This window comes from Castor canadensis, chromosome X (genome assembly GCF_047511655.1).
Source record: "Castor canadensis chromosome X, mCasCan1.hap1v2, whole genome shotgun sequence".
Classification (NCBI taxonomy): Eukaryota; Metazoa; Chordata; class Mammalia; order Rodentia; family Castoridae; genus Castor; species Castor canadensis.
The window spans coordinates 92,502,997-92,528,435 of record NC_133405.1 but is presented as its reverse complement, the minus strand read 5'-3'; the positions used below and the strand labels follow the sequence as shown (position 1 = coordinate 92,528,435).

The following is a 25,439-nucleotide window of genomic DNA, read 5'->3' as shown; positions in this document are numbered from 1 at the left end:
CAGTTTTAAGGCCGCCATACCATCCGAATCAAAAGTTATCGGTTCCATCAGTTTGCATAATAAGTCCCTGCCTAGCAGGCCCACAGGGTAATCAGGGAGATAAAAGAATTCATGCCTTACTTCATGACTCCCAAGATTGCATTGTTTAGGAAGGGGCAGTGGGTCTGGTCCCCTGTAGTCCCAGTAATAGTTGTATGCTTTTGTGAAAGGGGACCCACCTGTTGAGTCACAGCTGAGTGTTCTGCAACCATATAAACCAGTCTACGGGATGGCTCCCTATTTTCATTTGGCCCATAGGCTCCTGGTGGGGGGCTAATAGAATGGAGCATTGTCTGTCTTATTCCTCCTTATAGCCTTCCAGCGTTGCCAGTCCAACAATGTTTTCTTCCAAGGGGCTGGCCTCCCTGTGGGCAGGCTGATACTTTCCCTAGACAATTTGGCCTCTGCCTCTGGTCTGGGGGGCCTTTGGGGAGTCTCTGGCCTGTTGGGGACATTCACTCTTCCAGTGCTCTTCCTGATGACAGTAGGCACATTTGTTTTTCTCTTATTCCTCCTTAGAGCAGGGGCATCCCAGGGGCATTGGTCACTGTCCACAGTGATTGCTTCTGCATCTATCTGGATTAGCCTGCCAGTGCCCACTTGACTCTTCAACAAGGGCTGCTGCAAGGAGGTCCATTTTCTTTTTCATCTTCCTGTCAGCCTCTCAATTGACAAAAACGTTTGTGGCCACCTCCAGAAGCTGGCTGGCATTTATTCCTGTAAATCCCTATAATTTCTGTAATTTTTGCCTTATGTCCCCTTGGGTCTGGCCAATAAAAGTGGCATGAATCATCCACTGTTTTTCTGCAGCTTCTGGGTCAAAAGTGGTATACAAGTAGAAGATGTCACACAAATGCTCATAAAACTAGCTGGGATGATCTTTCGGTCCTTGGAGGACTTCTGATGTTCTGCTCATGTTCGTAGCCTTTTTCCCTTCTTCCTTCATGCTCCCTAATAGTACCTCCTGATACCATTCAGGTAGTCTTGATCATTGTTAGGGTCCCAATGAGGATCTTTCTTGGGGAACTGACACGAGCATAGGCTTGGGCATTTAAAGTAGTAGCAGGGACATGATCTTCCAACCACTTTAGAGCCACTAATGTTATATGGTGTTGCTCTTTAGTATTAAATAGAGTCAGAAGGAGCTGTCGACAGTCTGTCCAGGTGGGTTTATGAGTCTGGATGATAGATTGCATCTAATCAATCAGAGCCTGAGGTTTTTCCATGAAGGAGGGATGTGATGTTTCCAGTTCAGGAGGTCTGTGGTGGTAAATGGCTGGTAGACAAATGTCCACCTTCCTCCTTGTATTTGACCATCCTGGCCATAATATATTGGGCCTTGGACCTCCCTCAGGGGTATCTGCAGGGTGGTGGGAGTCTGAGGAGAAGGGGGGTCCTCACAGAGACTGGTTGGGTACCCCCAATTGAATGGGGGATGTAGGGTGAGAACTGGTGGACTCAGAGTGGGCATGGGGTCCATAAGACTTGGGGAGGTCAGGGGAGTTGAGGCCTTAGGGGCCTGTCCCTCGAGCTTTCCCATCAGATGTCAAAGGTGAGGGTGCAGAACTGGGTGACAGAAGCAGAGATGGATAAAATGGCACATAGGGTGGTGGTGTTTCCTCAGGTTCCTCAACCAGTATAGGCTCCTTTGTTTTCTCCCTACACTTGGAAGTTGCAGCCACCCTAGATATCATAATCCTACAGGTCTCCTCCAGACAGGGCCTTAGCCATGGGGGTCAGCTGAGGACAGCATCTTGACAGCAATCAATATAGGGAAACTGATCTGGGTGCCCAGGGTTCCCTACAACTACCCTATAAACTTCATTAACCAGTTTGTCTAGTGACCCTTCCCGAAGCCACCTACACCAAAAGCAGGCCAATCTACTTCACAAAGGGCCTTAATCTTATTAGGAGTTAACTTAACTCCACAGTCTCCATTAAATCCCTTTCTAAAGTGTTTAACTATACGCTCCAAGGGGGTGTTTTTACTCTGATTTCCTCCCATTTCCACCTGTTACCAGACATCAAAACAGAAACAGAGGGGTGGAGGTTTTGGAGGAAAGGTAAGGGGTCCTCTTCTCCAACACACATGGAAGATCAGTATGCGCCCCTTATTGTGACCTGGACATGGTCGCCTGGCCAGTAACTGTACCTACACAGGGTCCTCACACACTTCCTCTGTCTCTGGCTGTGTCCCTTGTGGGATCTTTAGGCGCCTCTTATCTGTAGTGAGTCTGTATAAACCCTGGACCAGAGGCCCTGTTAGGCCTCACCCTAGACCATATGAGTTTGCCACGGACTTGCAGATCAGGACTCACTTTCACTTCATAGCCAGGCTATGTCTCATTCACACACATTCACAAGCAGGCATCCAACATTTCTGCCCCACTCCCAGTGCCTAGGAGTCACAGTTTCACTTTTGCTCAAAGCTACTTGGGTGACTCCAGGAGGTAATCAAGCTCCCCTTCTGCCACTTGGGGCAGGCCTAATATTGGAACCTGAATTCTTTCCAGTCTGACGGGTGGTGCTCCCCTTGCTGGTTCCTGTGCCTCTCTAGGTTTCATTGTGCATCTGAGGCCCTCACTCCAACTTGCCAGGAGGGTGAGTCCCTCCTCCAGATTAAACCATCCATTTGCACCTTGGCAGGATCACTCTCCTGGACGTCCAGGGAATGCACTCCAGCAACAAGGGAGGTGAAAAAAACACCATCTCTCGAATCCTGGACAAGAGCCCCTAGAAATGTCACAGGATTCTCAAACAGAGAGATAAGACAACAAGGCAGTTCAGCAGGAAGCAACATTTATTGTGCCAGCACAGACTCAGCAGACTCATGTTCAAAGGCTGAGCCCCAAGAATAAAGGGGCCTTACCTTATATACCCTTGCAGGCAGGTTACAGAAGCAAGAAGCAATATTTCTTTGGTTGTATGCATCTCTATTGGCTACTTCACCCTCAGTGCTCTGTGACCTTCCTCACATTCAGATTCTTTAAGTTTTATCTCCCAGCTATGCCATCTCCTCCTCCCTACTACACCTGTATACTACTTACTCCTTTTAAAGAAAAAAAATGAAATGTAGAGCTGGGTCAGATTTGTTTTTAAATTGCACAATGTCTTTTTTTCTTTAGTTAACAGTTATTTTTTATCATAAGAGTGAAAAGGCACATAAGTCATCCCTTGCCCCACATCACATTGAGACCCAATTCTCAGAAGTTTCTTCTTGCTCCTACCTACTCTGTATCTCAAGGATTATCTTTTACATATTAACTGCACACTAAAATTAGCTAGGAATGCACAACCCCTCTCTTCCTAAGCATTCCCTAGTCCCAAAAGTTACAGGACAAGGTCACATCTGGAAGGACACTTGACAGAAACACTGATTTCAACAACAAGCAGATTTTAATCAACACAGAAACCTTGATCATCTATGTCTTCTTTCCTTAAGCTATGTAAAGAAGGTAAAATATACACAGCCTACACTCCAGAAGAGGCTACATTTTGAAACACTGCAGAACTGAGGTGCTCACTTGCCTGGGACCCACATGCCTTCCACTGAAAAATCATATAGGCCAAGGGATAAGATAGTCATTGGACAAGAGCCTGCCATCTTCCAACACACTGGATTATTTTGTGACTTGTTGTTCATAAAGCTCTTTCTTTGTTGCTCTGCAATAAACTAAACCTAGTGTGGGTACAAGAACATTTAAAATCTATTCTCGCTGATTACTGGTGGCTCATGCCTGTAACCCTAGCTATTCCTGAGTCAGAGATCAGGAGGATTGCAGTTTGAAAACAGGCTGGGAAAATAGTTCCTGAAACCCTGTCTTGAAAAAACCCTTCACAAAAAAGGGTTGGTGGAGTGGCTCAAGGTTTAGGCCTTGAGTTCAAACGACAGTACTGAAAGAAAAAAATCTATTCTAGCAATTTTGAAATACACAATATAGGTCTTCTTGTCCAATGAAAACATTTTAGCCTTTTGTCAACATCTCCCCATTTTCTCCCCTTACCTTCCACTCCTTGGCAACCACTATTGTACTTCCTACTTATAAAGTTCAATTTTTTTAGATATCACTAATAAGTTTAATCATGTAGTATTTGTGTGTCTGGCTTAACTCACTCAACCTAATATCCTCTAGGTTCATCCATGATATTGAAAATGATAGCATCTTCTTCTTTTTAAAGACTGATGGTGTTGCATTTTATTTATCCATGCCAGGCACTTTTTGAACTCGAATGATAACATCATATATATTTATCATGTACAACTTGTTTTTTAAAGGTACATGTACATGGTGGTATGGTGAACTCTGGCTAATTAGAAAATGTATTGCCTCACATAGTTATTTTGTGGTGAGAGCATGCAACACTCACTGCATTTTTCAAGAATACTATGTAACCTTATTAACTATAGTCACCCTGCTATACAATAGATCTGTTGAATTTGTTGCTCCTATTTAACTATAATTATGTATCCTTTGACAACCTCTACTCATCTCCCCTTCCCTCTTCTCTCAGCTCCATATGAGTGAGATCTTGCACTACTTGTCTTTTTGTGCCTGGTTTATTTCACTCAAGTCCTCCAGGCTCTTTAGTGTTGTCACAAACAACAGAAATTTCTTCTTTTTGTGTCTGAATACATACAATTGTGTATATGTACCACATTTTCTTGATCCAATTATCTGTTGATGGGCACTTAGGGTGATTCCATTTCTTAGCTGTTGTAAATAATGCTGCAATACACATGAGGGTGGAAATATCTCTTCATCGTACTGATTTCATTTCCTTTTGATATGTATCCTTTAGTGGGATTTCTGGACAATAGCATAATTCTATTTTTAGTTTTTTGAGAAACCTCTGTACTGTTCACTATGACTGGACTAATTTACATTCCCACCAACATTGAGCAAGGATTCCATTTTCTTCAGATTCCCACTAGAACTTATTTTTTGTTTTTTTGATAACAGCCATTCTAACAGATGTGAAGTAACATCTTATTGTGATTTTAATTTGCATTTCTTAGATGATTTGTGATGTTGAACTTTTTTATATATTGTTGGTCATTTTTTAAGCAATGCTAATGATTATTGTATATACTTATGTTGACGTCAAAATGGTGTTTTCAGAAGACTTTGGTCCTTGTGTTCCCACATGGAAGAATCCAAGCAGAACACATGGGTGTGTAAATGGGGTCTATTAAAAATTAGGGAAAGGAAATACAAAGGGAGCAGGGTGGGGCGCAGGTGAAGTATGAGAGCAGAGACAGCATGCTTTTCCTTTTCAGGTGCTTTTAAAACCTACACTAACCCATGGGGAGGGCAGACCCCAGGAGGTTCCCACCCAATAATTACTAGTGGGGAGGGGCATGGGCGGTTCCCAGCCAGGTGAGCGTGGTCTGGCCCATCCCCAGGCAACCTACACGAGCCCCAAACTTTTCCTACTTCTAGCCTGCCTCACTTAGACACATTTAGCATGTCAACAGAACAGCTGCATTTTTATGCAATTATAAAGTGCCATTTAGTTAAAAGAACAAATTATCTCTTATAAATTATATCAGAGACAATCAAAGATGAAAAGCTACGGTTCTCAAACATAACTAATTTCTGCTGTACACAAACAAGAACCTGCTTTAACTTTCCATGCCAATTTACAACCCCCATACTCTACCATTCTTTCACTGGCAACCTATTTTCCTCATCTCTGGAAGCTTGAAATTTTTCTTTATACTTAGTGTTTTGAAATGTCACAACAATCTACCGAGAAATGGGGTGTTAATTCAATCTGCTTTGCTGAACACTTTCAATCTGAACTGTTTTCATCTGAAAACAAAAAGTGTTGTTCATTTGTTGGATCCTTCCCTTTTCTTTTATTTTCACTGCTATAACTTATGTTAGTTGAATGCATTTTTGTGGCTAGTGTCTTTGTCTTTTATTTTCTTTCAAATTTTTCATGTATTTGTGGATTTTTATTTGTTTGTTTTATTTTGAGACAGGGTTTGCTAGGTAGCTCAGGCTGGCCTTGAACTCTCAATCCTCTCCTGTTACCAGAATTGGTGATGCTTCAGGGAGGAGGTCTCCAAAACGGTAAAATGTAGGTTGGAGGTTTGGCTCAAATTCACCTTAGGAAAAGTGCTTCCCTTTGTTCTGACATCTGGAATATTTAATCATTCTTGCCATTACAGGGTTTTTTTTAATCAACTGGGACCAAAGATTTCAAGTTGTCTGCTTATTAAATTTGGGTCATTGTGACTTAGATGTCTGAACACCTCTTTTACAAAGGATGGGTCCTGCCAGATGCTCCCTTCAAAACAGGTGTCCCTATTTGTGATAAGTATTTTGTGTGTGTGTGTGTGTGTGTGTGTGTGCCCAGAGGAGTCATTTTCCCAGGTGTTTTCCCCTTCAGGCTGTGTCTTTCTTTAAGATATCCTTGTTTGGTTCCCACAGAACACTAATTATTTGGGCAAGTGGGCAAGGTCAGAGGGAGACAGCTGATCTTTGTTCCTTTTTTCCCATTTACTAAATGTTTCAGCTTGTTGAGGGGGTGTAAGGCTTCAAGCAAAATAGTGCCTGAGTGCTTTTAATCAAGCCATTTATTAATGCAGCATTTATCTCTGAATTCCTGGCTGCTGCTTCCCAGGCCTCATTTTCCCTGATCTATCCTGCTTCACTCCTGCCTCAGCCTCCCAAGTGCTGGGATTACAGGTGTGGACCACCATGTCCAGCTGTGAAGGTTTTTTTTTTTAATTTTATTAAACTAGAGTAGAATAATATTCAGTTGTAATAAATAATGTACTTTACCCAGTTTTCCCGTAATGATACCATTTTGCAAAACTTTACTATGTTATCACAACTAGGAGTTTTTTAATTAATAGATTTTAAATTAATAGACCGAAGATAACTCTTATAAAATATGTGATTTGCAAATATTTTCTGCTGTTCCATATGTTGGCTTTTAACTCTGTTGATTGTTTGTTTGTTTGTTTTGGTGGCACTGGAGTTTGAACTCAGGGCCTCACACTTGCTAGGCAGGCGCTCTACCACTCGAGCCAGCCCTTTTTTAGTAATGGCTTTTTTAGAGATAAGGTCTTGCTGAGGCTGACTTCGAACCTCGATCCTCCTGATCTCTGTTTCCTGAATAGCCAGGATTACAGGCATGAGCCACCGGCGCCCAACTGATTGTGTCCTTTGATGCACAGAAGTTTCAAATTTTCACATATTCCCATTCACCTTACTTTTGTTGCCTGTACTTTTGGTGTCGTATCCAAGAAATCATTGCCAATTGAAAGTCATGAAGCTTTCCCCCTGTGTTTTCTTCTAAGAGTTCTTTAGTTTTATGCCTCACATTTAGAACTTTAACCTCTTTAACCTCATTGAGTCTGTTTTTGTAAATGATAAGGGTCTAACATTTGATGTGTACATCCATTCTTCTAAACACCACCTGTTGAAAATTTGTTCTTTATGCGTTGAATGGTCTTGGCATCACTGTTGAAAATCATTTCACTGTATGTGTGAGGGTTTACTTCTGGGACCCTCGTTCTGTCTCATTGGTCTCTGTGTTTGTCTTTGTGTCAATATTGCACCCTGGGATGAGTGTGCCTTTGTAATATGTTTTGAAATCAGGAAGTTCTTTTTTAAAAGACTGTTTTGGTATTTGGAGCTTTTTGAGTTATGAGTTCAGTTTGGAATTTTTCTATTTTTGTGAAAAAAGTGCTATTGAGACTTTGATGGTGGTTGCAATAAATCTGTGGATCACTTCAGATGCTATGGACATCTTAACAATATTAAGTTCTTATAATCCATGAATCCATGCCTTTTCATTTACTTGTGTCTTTTTTAACATCATCTTGCAGTTTTCAGTGTATAAGTCTTTCACCTCCTAGTTAAGTTTATTCCTAAGTATTTTATTATTTTGATGATGTTTTAAATGGAACTGTTTAATTTCCTTTTCAAATTGTTCATTGGTGTTGGAACTTATTTTGTGTCTTGATTTTCTATTCTACAACTTTGTGAATTCATTTCTTAGTCTTAACACAATTGTGGGGTGTTTGTGTGTATGTGTATATGTGTATTCTTTAGGGTTTTCTGTATGTCATCTGTGAACAGAAATAACTTTATTTCTTCTTTTCCTATTGGAGTGACTTTTGTTTCTTTTCCTTCCCTAATTGCTGTGGTCTGGCTAGAACTTCTAATACCATGTTGAACAGAAGTGATGAAATGGGCATCCTTGTTCTTTCCTCATTTTAGAGGAAAAGCTTTCAATCTTTTACCATAAGTATGCTGTTAGCTGTGTCTTTTTCATGTATGGCTTTATTGTCTTGAGATAGTTTCCTTATATTCCTGGTTTGTCGAGTATCTTTATCATAATTGAAGGTTAATTTTGTCAGTTATTTTTACATCAATTGAGATGATAATGTGGAATTTTGCATCATTCTGTTTATTATGGCTTATTGCATTGATTTATTTCTATATGTTAGACCATCATTGCATTCCAAAAATAAAAATAAATCCCTCTCCCCTCTCCCCTCCCTGACCCCTCTCTCTCTCTCTCTCTCTCTCTCTCTCTTGTTGGGACTGGGGCTTGAACTCAGGGCTTCACACTTGCAAAACAGGCACTCTAAGGCTTGAGCCATGCCTCCAGTCCATTTATTTTGGAGATGGGGGGGGTCTCACAAAGTATTTGCCTGGGCTGGCCTCAAACTGTGATCCTCCCTATCTCAGTCTCTCAAGTAAGTAGGATTACAGGGCGGATATAATTCACTTAATGTGCTATTGAATTCTGTTGAAGTTTTTAAATTAACATTCATCAGGGATATTGGTCTGTAGTTTTCTTATCTTCTCTTTGGTTTTGGTGTTATTATCATACTCATCGTCGTCATTTTAGGTATAGGCTCCACAAATGAGGGAGAACATGAGACATTTGGCTTTTGAGCTTGGCTTGTCTCACTCAGAATTTCCTGCAAATGACATCATTGCATTTTTCTTTATTTTAGCCTTTTCTCTTTTTTCTTAGCTAACCTAGCCAAAGAGCAATTTTGTTGCTCTTCTCAAAAACTAATTCTTGGGATGGAGATGTGGCTCAAGCAGTAGAGTGCCTGCCTAGCAGATGCAAAGCCCTGAGTTCCAACTCCAGTACTGCAAAAAAAAAAAAAACCCACAAAAAACTAATTCTTGTTTTTCATTATTTTCTCTTTTATTTTTCAATTCACAATTTCATTTGTCACTGCTCTATTGTTTATTTCCTTTCTTCTATCTTTGGTTTAGTTTTTCTTATTTTTATAGTTCTTTAACCATAAAATTAGATTTTTAAAATTATACTGAGAAATTTAATTGCCAAAGGATCAGACTTTCCTGTGCTCCACTCAGCACATTATCTCCTTGCAGTCAAACTCTGTAGAAAATTTTTTGAAACTAGGATTTTAGTTGATGCATTTGCAATTAGAGCAGCAGAGTTATGTGTGTGGTTCAAGAGTTTCCTGTAAAGTTGCATTGTTAATTTGAGATATTTCTTCTTTTTAGACATGTGATTACAGCTACAAATTTCCCTCTGTCCAGTGAGGTCACTGCATCCCATAAGTTTTGCCATATTCTGTTTTCATTTTAATTTGTCTCAAAATGGTTTTTTTTTTTTGGCAGCACTAGGGTTTGCATTTAGGGCCTCATGCTTGCTAGGCAGGCATTGTTACCACTTGAGTCATTCTGACAGCCCTTTTTCATGATTTTTTTTTTTGAGATAGGGTCTCACAAACTATTTTGTGGGCTGGCTTCAAACTGTAATCCTCCCGATTTCTGCCTTCTCAGTAGCTAGGATTACAGATGTGAGCCACGAGTGCCTTGCTAGAGATCTACTCTCTTAACAAAGTATTGTTCCTATATGCACGGTGTTGCCCAGTATATTACCTACACTCATTCATCTTGCATAATTGACACATTGAATGATGCGTGGTGAAAATACCTTCTATCAACTGAATGGTTTTGTCCATGTGCTCCCGCTCTTTACTGGAGTCCAGAGCCCCAGCTGTCACCTTGGCATCAAAGAGAGGGAGTCATTTATCCATTTCCCACTCCTCAAACAAAGGGCTGAGTAAAAAAAAATATGCATACACATCTCACAAAAACAAATAATAGCCAGGTACAGTGGCTCATGCCTGTAATCCCAGCTACTTGGGAAATGGAGATCAGGAGGATGACATTTCAAGGCAAGCCCAGGAAAAAAGTTAGTAAGACTCATCTCAACAAATAAGCTGGGAGTGGTGGCACACGCCTGTGATTCTGGCTACTAGGGAAGATATAAGGATCATGGTCTGAGGCCTGGCCTCAGTCAAAAAAACAAGACCCAATTCAAAAAAGAACTAAAGCAAAAAGGGCTGGTGCTATGTCTCAAGTGGTAGAGTGCCTGCCTAGCAAGTTTAATTCAAGCTCCAGTATCACCAACAATAATAATGATAATTTTTAGTGACAGTCCAGTCCAAACTCATGTTTAGTATAAAAAAATCAACTCAGCAGAAGCATAATACTGTTAAACTATATTTAGATTAAGTCATATACTGTGCTCAATTAGCATTTTAGTCATATTGGATAGCATTTGCCTACTCTGTACCAGGCACTTGATTTATTTTCATTTCATAGAGAAGGAAAGTGAGGCTCCCAGCTGTCATTCGCCCAGGGTCACAGAGCTAATAAATGGCAAACAGGGAATTTGCACCAGGATTCTCTAACCACTGTCTACCTGTGTAACTGCTATACAGAGCTGTCCTGGTTGCCACCAGCCACATTCAAGGCTAATGGTAATAGCACAATTTTCTCTACAATTGGTGGGTGGACACCTGAGAGTCCTCAGTCTAAGTAAAGAGCCTGTTCCAGTAAGTTTGCTTCCATGGTGAATTGATGTCCATTGCTCTGGAGACAGGAAAATAGTACCAGCTTAATTTTTAATGTTTTTTCATTAAACCCGTAGCACTATATTTTTCATTTTTATTTTTTTATCGAAGTAAAAAATGCATATAATTTTAAAACAAAATAGTACTAAAGGATGCCTAATAAAACCCAACAATATCCTGTCCCACTCGTTCCCACTGCATGTCTTGCTCCCTGGAGGCAACTACTTTCCCTTGTTTTAGCTGGTTTTGGCTGTTTCTTCTGGCATTTACCACTCCCAACCTCATTCTCCCTGGCTGGCTCCCACTCAGAGGTAGCCAGATGCTTTTTTAGCCTCCCTTGTGGCTACGGATGGCTATATAACCCAGCTATGGCCAATGAGATGTTTGCCAGGGGCCTTCTGCAAAAGCTTTTGCTTTCCTGAGACACATGGTTAATTCTGTCCCTTTCCTTCTTTCTGCCTTGAATATAGTCCTGCTGCATGGAGCCATGACAGCCATCTTGTAACCTTGAGGAGATGAGGATGAAGACAAAGCATTAAGAAATAGAGCTGGGCATAATGATGCACATCTGTAATCCCAGCACTCAGGAGCCTAAGGCAGGAGGATTCTAAGTTCCAGGCCAGTGTGAACTACAAAGCAAGACTGTCTCAAATGGAAAAAAAGAAAAAGATAAAAGAAGAAAATTAGAGAAAAAGTTAGAAGGAGTTCATTTCCTCATCAAGTATGGAACTCATGCCCTACTTCCTGTTAACTGAAAAAAATAAAGTCATATGTGTTTAAGCCCCTGTCATTTGGGGTTTTTTGTTACTGGTAGCTGAAAGGATTTTTAACTGATGGACCATCATGATTCTTCAGCATATGCTTATACTGTCTTAATTTAGCAATTAACATAGCAATTTGAAATGTCACCTCTTGATTCTCACTAAGGTTGAAGAGGATTTCATTTTATTGTTTGGTTTTTTGTTTTGTTTTCTTTTGTTTTGTTTTGGTGCTGGGGATAGAAGCCAGGGCCTCACGCTTGTTAGGCAAAGGCGCTACCACTGAGCTAAATCCCCAACCTCTAGAAGAGGATTTTCTCTGTCTCTACATACACTCCTGTTTTCCCTTCCTTCTTTTTTCTAACATGGTTACATCTCAATTCCTCATAAGTCAGTACTCACTACAGCCCAAGAAACGTGCTACAATTACCTGGATTATCTTCGCTGTTTTGTTCTCCTGAATTTAGTAATTGCCTGGTATTTTTTCACTTGCACCACACCTAGCCTTAGTTTTCCCATTTGTTTCAACAATTTGCTCATAATTATTAGCATACTTTTTCACAAATGTACAAACTTATCAGCTTATTGATTTAAGATGTCAATGCCTGCTTAGCAAGTGTGAGGTCCTGGGTTCAAACCCCAGTACCTCCAAGAAAAAGAAAAAATTTGATTAAAAATCTTGACTGATATGGAATCCTGTGTAAGGGACAGGGGTTTGTCAACTCCACTATTATACCTTCCTTTAAGGTGACTTGTGGGGACATGCACAATCTGCCTGGGACCTCTAAGTACAGACAGTGGAGGCCTTTGCCCTGGGACAGTTTGGAGAAACCACTGATATTTTGCTGGACTGCAGATGCTTGGCTTTTGTCATTTCTACCCAGAGATATGGGAGAGGTAAAAGGGAAATGCAGAGAGATCAGCGGTCCCAACACATATTTTTTTGGGGGTGGAACTGGGGCTTGAACTCAGGGCCTCACCCATGCTAGGCAGGTGCTCTACCACTCAAGCCACTCCTCCAGCCCACAATGTGTACTTTAAATTATTCCACTTAGGTCTCTACATCTCACTCCCACTAGCAGGGTCCCTTTTTTGTACCTGTCCAAGATTTTTCAGAGTAAATCAGCTCTCTCCTTTCGGATCCCTGCCCAGGTGAGGACTATGTCTATACCTTTCCCTGCCCTGGCTCTCAATTATGAGACCTCTTATTTGTTAGAGAGTTGTTGAAATTTCTCCCCCACTGACAAGAACTCATTGGAGTTATGGGTTTTTATCCTTGATTTCTTTGATTTAGGTAGGGGAGAAATGCATTTTACCTTCTTTGCTGGAATCAAAAGGCAGGGGGGAGAAATGAACCAAGCCTTGTATGCACATATGAATAATAAAAGAAAAATGAAAAAAAAAATCTGCCATAGATTATCTGATAGACCAAGTTTGGAGACCAACATTTGTGAGCAAGTGACAATAGGAAAAGCCCAGATTTAGAAATCTGGTAGATTTAAGTCTGCATTTTGGGTCTCTGTCTTTCTTACTCAATTGATTTTTATCCATAAGCCTCAATGTTCTCCTTTATAAAGATGGCATAATAATATCTACCTGATAGAGTTCTGGAAAGATATTTTTAGATACTGTATACAAATCATCCAACACAAGAGTGGGCAGATAGTAGGTGTCAAAAAATGAGTGATCACATTTAATGAGAATAAGTGGGAAACAGGATTGGAAAGTATGTTTTGTTTTGCTTGTTTTATTTGTTTGTTTGTTCTTATTGTTGCTGTGCTTGGATTGAACCCAGGCCTCAAACACACCAGGCAAGTGTTTTCCCACTGAAATACATCCTCAGCCCCTGAATGGAAAAATTCGAATCAGGGTTTCAGAGGGCCTGGAATGCCAGGACTTTTCCTGTGACATTGGGGAACCTCGGGGAGCTTGTCAGCATAGTTGTGCATTGATTCTGAAGAATTTGTCAGATTTTTCCCTCAGTTTGGTCTTGGGAGAGAGTAAAAAGTCCTTGGCCCCAGCAGCTCTTGGGTTAAAATCTTCTTCTGCAACCAAGTTATTTGTAACCCGTTGTCATGGAAACCAGTGCTGGAAGCTCATGACAGTGGGGAGAAGAGGGCAGTGGGAGAAGAGGAAAGATTTGATGTGGAGGGGTCATCCATGACCAGCGTCTCACTTTCCTCTGATTTGTCTGAAGCTTTCAGCTGGAGTTGAGTGTAAGAGCCATTAGACATTGAAGACTCTCCTGTCCAATCAGGCAATTAGGGATATTTCTGATGTGAAAATAAACTGACAGGAATCTGGCAGCTGATTCAAGGCCACACAGCAAATCAGGGACAAAGATGGGACTAGAGGTGGGTTTTTTTTTCTTTTTTTTTTTTTTTTTTACGTTAAGGACTCAGGGTCACAGAACTGAAGCATAACACACCTGGAGGAAACCCCTGGAAAGATCTCATCTACCTCCCCACCAACATACACATGTCATTTTGTTTTGTTGTTTTTGTTTATATGGGAAACCTGGGACCCAGAGTGGTTCAGAATTGACTCGGCATCACACAGCAATTCTGATGCTGACTTGATATCAGAACCCAGAGGTCTCTGGCTTCCCAGGTCTGGGTACCTCCTGAGGAAGTGGCAGTCTGGGATTCACAGTCAGACAAGCACTTCTCTGCTGACTGCCCAGGTGGCCTCCCAGGGTAAGACTGCTTTGACTGCCTTGGTCTTTGGTCACCTCCCCCCAAATCCAGCACACGTTTGTTCTGGCCACATTCCCCCTCCCCACACACCCCCATCATCTGCACGCATGGGTGTCCTGCCTGCTGCAAGGGCAGCAACACTCTTGTGCAAAGGGCAGCCCATCCACACCCCACCCTGGCCCAAGCACATCTGCCACCCTCCTCCTCCATATCACCCATAGGGCTAGGCACTTTCTGAGCACTTTCTTACGTAATTCAATCCTCACAATTACCATTCACAGTCTCCCAATTCAGTAGGTGGAAACCTAAAGGACCAGAGAAAGATAAAGTGACTAGCCCAAAGTCACACTCTGAGTCTCAGCGTGGACCTGAGGTCTGGGGCTTTCTGTCTTATCAGATTGGAAGCTCTCTAATGGCAGGGACTCTGTATCTTCACCAGAACCCAGCATCTGACCTTTGCCAGAGGAAGGGTCAGTGACTACTGATTGAGTGAATCCAAGTGCATGAATGGTTGGATGAGGAATTCTTTTTTTTTTTGGTAGGACTGGGGTTTGAACTCAGAGCTTTGCACTTGCAAAATAGGCTCTCTTCCGCTTGACCTACAGCTCTGGTTATTTTTGGAGATGGGGGGCGGGTCTCGCGAACTATTTGCCTGGGCTGGCCTCGAACCTAGATCATCTGGATCTCTGCCTCCCACGTAGCTAGAATTACAGGCCTTTGGGTTCCGATCTGTGACAGTGTACTCGCCCAAGGGCCTCCGTGACGTCACTTGTTGCCTGGCAGTCTCCCTTCACCCCGGGGCGTGGTTTATGGGGAAGGGGCGTGGCTTCGGTCAGCTGATGCAAGGTACTGCGGCCCAGCAGTCCAAAACAGGTTTTGACAAACGAGGCCAGCATGATGGAAAATGAGGGGACCCTCTGAGGTAAGTGCTAGTATTTCGCCTCCCCCTTAAAGGTAAGGAAACTGAAGCACTCGGAAAGTTAGACGACTTGCTGAAGTCACACAGGTGAGATCAAGTGTCGTGGAACTCGAAGTCACGGATTTCCACCTTGTCCAAGCCTCTCCCCACGTCCCCTTTGGGCCACAGGGGAACTAGTGATGGAGTCCGGCCTGGAACAATTGTCATGGCAGAAGAGAGAGAAGAAATCATAGTCTGGACACCTACTGTGGCCTTGGGTAGTGGACCTCGTGTAGAGCTGGAATGCCAGGGCAGACTGGGTGGGCCCTTTCTGTGTATGTTAATACATATACATACATACATAAATGAATAAATAAATAAAAATTTTCTCAGGCTGAGAGCAAAATTCATTAAATAAGCTAAAATGGGGGCTGGGGTATAGTGGAGTGCTTGCCTAGAATGTTCATGCCCTAGGTTAGATCCTGCAAAAAACAAAGAACACTTAAATGTTTGTCTTTGTGGGGGAAGAGCAGGAGTAGTGAGGTGTGAGGATATGGGACTGAAGAATAATTAAATAAAATGAGCAAACAAAAAGAGTTAAGACAGGAGCCTAGGCCAGGAGGTGGTGCACTCCTGTAATCCCAGCAGTCAGGCGCAGGCAGGAGGATTGCCAGTTCAAGGCCAGCTTGGGCTACATAGTGAGACCCTGTTTCAAAGAAGCCAAGGGCTTGGGATGTAGCTCGGTGATAGCACGCCTAACATGTGCGTGCTTTGATCGACAATAACGGGAGAGAAAGAGAGGAGTGGGGGAAGAGACAGATAGAGCCTTGAATAGACTAATGATGGTGATGTGCCCAATTGGAAGAGCACCAGTAACCTCACCCTCTGCACATAAGTCCTCAGACTAAAGCCCCTCCCCGCAGACGTGATATGTGTTCTTTGATGAAAACGCATCCTACCACCCAAACACAAGCAATGTGTTATCTGTAAACTTTGTTGTAAGTCTAAGACTTACAACATGCTGTATGTTCAGTTGCATACTGCTATTTTCACATAAACCTTTCCTATTAAAATTTTTTATAAACATCATTGAAATGACCACAAAATATTTCCATCATGTGGATATAGATACAAAATTCCTTTCTGCATGGCTTTCGGCATTTCTCTTGCTATTTTCTCTTGCTTTCTTTAGATTTGTTTGGGTAGCTTTGGTACTTGATGTTCTGTGTCCTATTTTGAAAAGTAGCACAAAGGGACATTATTGTTTGAAAGAAGTTAGGAAAAGTAAGGTAGGCTTTTTGGAAGCAGTAGTATTTGAGGGGAAGTTTGGAGTATGTAATGCACGCACAGGATAAAACCTTCAAATGGCACAAGAAGGTGTACAGTGAAAAATATGTGCCTTATCATTTGCTGTTTGCCAGTTCTCCACTGAGGATGTCCACTGTTATCACTTCCTTGTGTGGCTTTCGTGTGGGTAGTCCAGCCCCACAGTCATTCTTTAGTATCTGAGGGGGATTGGTTCCAGGACTCTCCTGGGACACAAAAACCCACAAATGCTCATGTCCCTTATATAAATGACATAGTATCTGCATATAACCTGCACACAGGTATGTACTTTAAGTCATCCCTAGATTACTTGTAATACCTATAACATGTAAATTCTGTGTACATAGTTGTTGTACTGCATTGTTTAGGAAATAATGACAAGAAAAAAGTCTGTACATCTTCCATACAGATGCAATTTAAAAAATATTTTCAGTTCTCGGTTCACTCTGTAGGTGTGGAAAGCATTGATATGAGGGCCAGTTGTATTTACAGGTTCTGGACATTAGGATGTGGACAAGTGCACACATGCATGTGCATGTGTGAGTGTTGTGGGAGGCAAAGTTTCTTTTGTTCTTTTAAAATAGCTGTTCTGAGATATAATTCACACTCCATATAATTCATTCATTGAGAACGTAGAAGCCAGTGGCTTCTAGTCTATCTATACAGTGTGCAACCATCACCACAATCAACTTTAGGGTATTTTTTCCTCCAAAATTAAACCCTACACTCCTCAGCTGTCACCCATCAATGTCCCCATTCCCCAATCCCTAGGCAACTACTAATCTACTTTCTGTCTATAGGTTTGCCTGCCCATAACATTTTATATAAATGGATTATGCAAAATGTGGCCTCCTGTGACTGAATTCTTTCACTTAGTTCAAGTTTCATCCATGTTGTAACATATCCCTTTAAAAAATAACATACAGTTGCTGAGGACATACCTGTGGTAGAGCGCTTGCCTAACAAGTGTGAAGCTCTGGGTTTGATCCCCAGTACTGCAAAAAAGAGAAGATATCTATGTATGAATACATACACACACACGCACACGTTTATACAAAAATTAAGTGGAAGGAATGGAGAGTCCCCATATATCCTTCAGCACATCTTAGTCTCCTCTATTATTAACATCTTGGTTCATAGGGCACACTTGTAATTGATGAGCGAATATTAAGGTATTATCATTACCTAAATTACATATTAACTTTAGGGTTCACGGCATTTTGTACATTCTGTAAGTTCCTTTTTTTTTGAGACAGGGTCTCGCTATGCCTGGAACTTGAAATCCTTGTATCTTTACCTCCCAAGTGCTGGGATTACAAATGTGTGCCACAACACTCAGCAACCACTGATCTTTTTGCTATCTTCATAGTTTTGCCTTTCCAGAATGTCATATAGTTGGAATGACTTAGCAATATGCATTTAAGGTTTGTCCATTTCTTTTCCTGGTTTAATGACTCATTTCCTCCTTCTCCTTCCCCTTCCCTTTCTCCTTCCCCTTTCTCTCCTCCTTCCCCCTCCTCCTCTTCCTCCTCCTCTTCCTCCTCCCCTTTCTTCTTCTTCTTCTTCTTCTTCTTCTTCTTCTTCCTCTTCCTCCTCCTCCTCCTCCTCCTCCTCCTCCTCCTTCTTCTTCTTCTTCTTCTTCTTCTTCTTCTTCTTCTTCTTCTTCTTCTTCTTCTTCTTTTTCTTTCTTCTTCACTGCACTGGTGATTCAACTCAGAGCCCACTTAAGCCATTTATTTTTATTGCTGAATAATGTCCCATTGTATGGATGTGCCATAGTGTGTTTATTCACTTACTGAACTACATCTTGGGTGTTTCTAAGTTTAGGGAATTATAAAAAAGCTTCTATACATAACCATTCATGTGCTGCTTTTATGTGGTCATAAGTTTTTCACTCATGTGAGTAAATACCCAGGACTACAACTGTTGGATCATATGGTAAGAGGAAGTTTTATCTTGTAAGAAACTGCCAAACGGTGTTCCAAAATGGTTGTCCCACTTGGCACCCCATTAGTATTAATGAGAATTCCTGTTGCTTCACATCCGCATCAGCATTTGGTGCTGTCTGTGTTTGGAATGTAGTCGTTGTAATAGGTGTGTGCTGGTATCCCATTTTGATGTTCAGTTCCCTGATGACACATGATGTTCAGCATCTTTTAATATGCTTCTTTGTTCCTGTATGTGTTCTTTGGTGCGGTGTCTGTTCAGATCTTTCGCCCATTTCTAACTAGTACTGTTGGCTTTCTTATTGTTGAGTTTTAAGAGTTCTTTGTTGGTCGAGCGTAGGCTGTGGTAGAGCATGGGTTTCATCCTTAGCTCACACACAAAAAACGTTGTTTGTATGCTTTGTTTTGTGTTTTTGTTTTGATCCTGAGACAGGGTCTCACTATGTAGCCCATTCTGGCTTGTTACATACTGGCTTCAAACTGCCTCAGTCTCCTCAGTGCTGGGATTACACCAGTGCACCACCATGCCTAGCTTCTTTGTATATTTTGGATACTAGTCATTTATCACACATGCATATTGCAGATGTAGCCCCCATTTTGTGGCTTTTATTTTCTTTCTCTTAACAGTGTCTTCAGCAGAGCAAAGTTTTTAATTTTAATGAAACCTAAGTTACTGGTTTTTTTCATGCATTATGCTTTTGGTAGTGTATCTAAAAAGTCATTGCCACACAAGGGAGGTGTGAGGATAGGTAAGACACCTAAAAAATTAGCTAGCATTTGTTGCCCTCAACGCAGAGAAACTAAAGCAGATACTTTAAAGGCAACTGAGGCTAATAGGAGAAGGGGACCAGGAACTAGAGAAAAGGTTAGATCAAAAAGAATTAACCTAGAAGGTAACACACACGCACAGGAAATTAATGTGAGTCAACTCCCTGTACAGCTATCCTTATCTCAACTAGCAAAAACCCTTGTTCCTTCCTATTATTGCTTATACTCTCTCTTCAACAAAATTAGAGATAAGGGCAAAATAGTTTCTGCCGGGTATCAAGGAGGTGAGGGGGAGAGGGAGGGGGCAGAGTGGGTGGTAAGGGAGGGGGTGGGGGCAGGGGGGAGAAATGACCCAAGCATTATATGCACATATGAATAATAAAACAATAAAAATTAAAAAAATAAAAAATAAAAAGTCATTGCCAAAGCCAAGGTCACCTGTTGTCTTTTAGGAATTTTGTTTTTTTGCCTATGATCCATTTTGAGAATGTAAAGTCTGTGTCTAGATTAATGTTTTTGCATGTGGATGTCCAGTTGTTCCAGCAGCATTTGTTAAAAAAGACCATCTTTTCTCCATTGAATTGCCTTTGTTCCTTTGTCAAAGATCAGTTGGTTGTGCTTATCTATTTCTGGGCTCTCTCCTCTGTTCCATTGATATAGTTGTCTTTTCTTTCACACTGTCTTGATTATTACAGCTTTATAGTGAGTCAGTCATGAAGTCAGGTAGCATCAGTCCTCATGGTTTTTCCTCCTTTGATATTATGTTGGTTATTCTAGATCCTTTACCTTTCCAGGTAAATGTCAGAACCAGTTTGTTCTGACAAATAACTTAGTAGGACTTTGTTTGGGATTGTACTTCTAGATTGAGCTGGGAAGAACTGACATCTTGATATTGTCGAGTCTTCCAATCCATGTACAAAGAATATCTCTTCATTTATTAATGTGATTTCTTTCATCAGTTTTGTAGTTTTCCTTATATAGATCATGTACATGTTTTGTTAGATTTATACCTAAGTATTTCAGCTTTTGGTGCTAATGTACATGGTGTTTTGTTTTTATTTCAAATTCCAGCTGTTCATTGCTGCTATATAAGAAAGCAATTGGCTTTTGTGTATTAACTTTGTATGTTGCAACCTTGCCATAATTACCGATTAGTAATTAGTAACCCTTCCTGTGAAGGGTTTTCAGAGTCTGGAATTTTCAACACAGATAATCATGTCTTCTGCCAATAGGGACAGTCTTATTTCTTCCATCCTAATCTGTGTGCCTTTTATGTGTGTGTGGTACTGGGGATTGTACTCAGGGTCTCTTTGCTTAGCAGGCATTCTACCACTTACACCACACCCAGCCCCTGATCAGTACACTGTTTATTTCCTTTCCTTTTCCTCCTTTTCTTATTTTATTGGATTTCCAGCATGATGTTGAATAGGAGTGGTGAAACAGACATTTTTGCCTTTTTCCTGATCTTGGGGAAACTTCTAATTTCTCATCAGTATGTGATAGTACCTGTAGGGTTTTTTGTAGGTATTCTTTAGCTGTTCTTTGACTTATGATTTTTCTTTAAATTTTTTTATTTTGACAATTTCAGACTTATAGAAAAGTTGCATGACTAGTACAAAGAATTGCTATAGACTCTTCACCTAGATTCATGAAATATTAACATTTTACCATATTTCTTTGTCTTGTTCTATTTCTTTTTCTATCTCAGTGGACTACAGTTGCAGACATGATGTCTTTTCACTCCTAACTCCTTCAACCTGAATTTCCTAAACTAAGAAATTGTCTTACATCAACACAGGGCAATTATCACAAATCAGGAAATTTACATTGATACAATACTATTATGTATGTAAGCTAAAGACCTTATTCAGAACTTACCAGTTTCTTCAACAATGTCCTTTATAGCAGAAGAATCCTCTGTATAATGTGCATTTGATTATTACGTCTCCTTAGTCTCCTTCAGTATGGACGTGTTCCTCAGACTTTCTTTGTGTTTCATGACTGTGACATTTTTTAAGAGAACAGGCTAGTTATTTTTAGACTGTCCCTCAATTTGAGCTTGTCTGGTGATCCTCATGATGAGATTCTGATAGACTATCACAGAAGCAATGCTGTGTCCTTTTCAGTGCATCGTATCAGAAGACAGTTTGTCTATTTGTCCCATTAATGGTGATGCTGCTTTTGATCACTTGATTGAAGTAGTGTCCACCAGCCTTCTCCATGATAAAGTTACTGTAATTGGTAAGCATCTTGACCCTACAATTTTCACATTCACTGATGATTCTCACCTAAAGCATTTATTATGGCTGGGGTCGCCAAATGGTGATCTTCAAAAGCCATCATTCTTTTGACATGTAAAGGAGGGCTTTCCTTTCTCCTGCATCTATTTACTTATATCCTCATGGACTAATGATTTTCTGTTTTACTCAGTCAGTTAAAACATTAATGTCATTCTTTATTATCATTATGTATTTGCACATTCAAATGCCCCATTTTTGACTAGTAGGGAACCTTCTATATCAATCAGGGTTCTCCAGAGAAACAGGATCAGGATCAACACAATATATATATATATATATATATATATATATATATATATATATATATATATATATATATATATTATATATAACGCATATATAATAGACATATATATGCATATATATACAATCTAAGAACCCCCATCTCTCTGTCAGAGAGAGAAAGAGAGAAAGTTACTTTATGAGATTGGCTCACATGATTGTAGAGGCTGAAAGTGGCCATCTACAAGCTGGAGAGCTGACAGCCTCCAAAGAAGAGAAGCCCATGCACAAGGCCAAAGATCCAAGATCCCACCAGAGGGCTGCTGGTGCAGGTCCCAGATTCCAAAGGCCTGTAGTCCTAAGAACCTGGAATCAGGTGTCCAAGGGCAGTAGTAGCAGAAAATACCCATTCCAGAAGGGAGAGACAGAGAGACAGAGAGAGTTTCCCTCTTCTTCCTTCCATTCCATCTGAGACCTCACCTGATTGGATGGTGCCTGGTCACATTCTGAGCAGATCTTCCTCACTCAGTTTGTTCACCTATACACCAGTCTTCTCTGGAAAGACCATCACAGACACATGCAGGTAATAACTTACCAATTCTCTAGACATCCTTTAATCTAGTTAAGTTGATACTTAAATTTAACTGTCAATGTCTTCAAGTTGGTTCCTGCATCCTTTCAGCCTTTGTGACTCCATATTTCTTCTTTTTTCTTTTTTTCTCTTTCTTTCTTTCTTTCATTCGGACTGGGGTTTGAACTCAAGGCTTCACACTTGCAAAGCAGGCACTCTACTGCTTGAGCCACACCTCCAGTCCATTTTGCTCTGGTTATTTTGGAAATGAGAGCTCACAAACTATTTGCCTGTGCTGGCCTCAAACCACAATTCTCCTCAATTTCAGCTTCCCAAATAGCTAGGCTTATAGTCATAAACCACTGGTGCTTGGGTTCTATCTTTCTTTGAGCAGTCCTTATTTTCTGGCACCACAAGCTGCTCCAGCCCTCTGGTATTTTCCCTGCTCCAGCTCTGGAATCAGAGCTCAATTAGGGCTCATTTTTCCAAGGAGCTCTGTCTATTTTTAGGAGACAATGGTATTTTGAAACCAGTGTTTGGGTATTAGGTGTTTTAGTCATGTTATCGGAATCAATGAGGCTTCAGGGAGAAGGTATCCAAAAGGAATGAGGCCTTTACTTAACCCTTGGGCACCAAGTTCATGATATCACAAAAAACAATTTTAGAACACGTCAAGGGAGAGACCAAGAAAGTTTATTAGTAAAGCAAACAAGGAAAAGATAGAAAGATAGTACACAATCTAGACATCAGATAACAGGTGCAATAAGTGCTCTAAGGAAGGTTATTTATGATGAAAAATTAGATTGGGTGTTTGACCTTATTTTACCCTGGGATGAGTGCTCCCCTTTGTTCTGAACTCCTGTTATATTCCATCTTTCTTGCTGTCACATTGCTTTATCAGTTGGACCTAGATATTTTCAAGGTTGTCTGGTTTACTCAGTTTTGTGACATAATGACATGGGTGTTGGAGCATCCCTTTAAAAAAGGATAGATCCTGCCATATTCTCCCCTTAAGACAGGTGTCCATCTTTGTGATAAATATTTTTCTTTCTAAACACTTTTTGAGCCCAGAGGAGTCATTTTCCCGGGACAAGATGTCCTTGCTCAGTTCCCAGAGCACACTAATCCCTTGGGTAAGCGGGCAAGGTCAGAGGGACAGAACTGTTCTGTTTCCCTGTTTTTTTCCTTTGTACTAAATGTTGCAGCTTGTTGAAGGGGTATAAGGCTTCAAGCAAAGGAATCAGTGCCTGCATGCCTTTAATCAAGCTACTTATTAATGCAGTGTTTATCTCTGAATTCCTACCTGCTATTTCCTGTGCCTCATTTACCCTAATCCATTCTGCCTCAGTAATATTTAAGAGTTTGCTTTTTTGGTGTTACTGGTTACTGCAGTTTGAATTTAGGGCTTCACACTTACTAAGCAGCATACCTTGAGCCACACCTCCAGCCCAAGAGTTTGGGAAAAAGCCTGAAGCCACACTAGTGACTATCAAATGTTCTATGTTGGAAGTGCTGGGAGATGGTCAATGTCTGCCTGTAGAAGTTATTGGGTATTGATGCCTTCTGAAAGTTGCACCTTAGGATATGGTACCAGAGATAAAGGAGAAGGAACAATGCTGGAGGTGATTGGCAATGAGGCTGGGCTGGAGCAGTTGAAAGGGTAATAACAACTTATAAATTCCATTTAGTGAGAACTTACTCTGTGCCAGATGGTATGCTGCCATTTTTTCTCGTCCCTACAGTAGTTCTAGAAGGTGGGATAAAGTTGCCTGACTGACTAGTAATAAAGGAGCCAATGGCCTCCCTCTTCCTCGGGGCTGCCTACAGAGCTGGCTGCCATCTTCTATTCGGCATCATGGCTGCCCTCAGACCTCTGGTGAAGCCCAAGATTGTCAAAAAGAGGACCAAGAAGTTCATCCGGCACCAGTCAGACCAATAAGTCAAAATTAAGCGCAACTGGCAGAAACCTAGGGGTATTGACAACCGAGTGCAGAGACGATTCAAGGGCCAGATCCTGATGCCCAGGCATTGGTTACGAGAGCAACAAGAAAACAAAGCACATGCTGCCCAGTGGCTTCCGGAAGTTCTTGGTCCACAACGTCAAGGAGCTGGAAGTGCTCCTGATGTGCAATAAATCTTACTGTGCTGAGATCACTCAGAATGTTTTCTCCAAGAACCACAAAGCCATTGTGGAAAGAGCAGCCCAGCTGGCCATCGGAATCACCAATCCCAATGCTAGGCTATGCAGTGAAGAAAACGAGTAGAGGGCCCATGTGCACGTTTTTGTTTGTGCTTAAATAAACCCTCAAAAACTGAAGAAAAAAAAAAGGAGCCAATGTAAGAACCCAGAAAGGAGGAAGATGGTGGGAGAGACCATTGAAAACAACTTGCCTCTGGGTTTTGGAGAAGCACTCTGGTGTAATAAGCTAGGAATTTGAAGACAGAGGTTATTGTCCCAGATCTGCCACCCACTGATTGTGAGATCTTGGGTGGCCATTTCATTGCCTGGATACATCAAAGGGTTGTTAAGAGAATCAAATTAAGCAATGACTCCAAGAGCAGATTTGTAAACCCTGAAGTGCTACACAAATGGAAATGGTTACTATTTACCTGGCCTTGTGAGTCTGGAGTACCCTCTTTGACCAAAGGCTGTAATTCTCTTGGAAATGCAATCAATCTAGGTTACAGGAGAACTCCCAAGGACCAATGCCTTTTTTTTTTTTTTTGCAGTACTGGGGCTTGAACTCAGGGCCTACACCTTGAGCCACTCCACCAGCCTTTTTAATTGTGATGGGTATTTTTGAAATAGGGCTGGCTTTGAACCTCGATCCTCCTGATCTCTGCCTCCTGAGGAGATAGGATTACAGGCATGAGCCACCAATGCCCGGCAAACTTTTTTTTGGCAGCACTAGGGTTTGAACTCAGGGCCTCACACCTGCTAGGCAGGTAGAGCTTTCAGCTCTACCACTTGAGCCACTCCACCAGCCAATGCCCTTTCTTTCCCCCATGCTACCAGGGGATTTCTAGGACATTCTTTTCATAACT

General features: G+C 41.3%; 1 pseudogene; it reads left to right on the top strand.

The window, feature by feature from the left end:
* The first annotated feature begins 24,230 nt into the window (after window positions 1-24,230).
* LOC109675670 (large ribosomal subunit protein eL32 pseudogene) lies at window positions 24,231-24,658 on the top strand (annotated as a pseudogene).
* The last annotated feature ends 781 nt before the right edge of the window (window positions 24,659-25,439 follow it).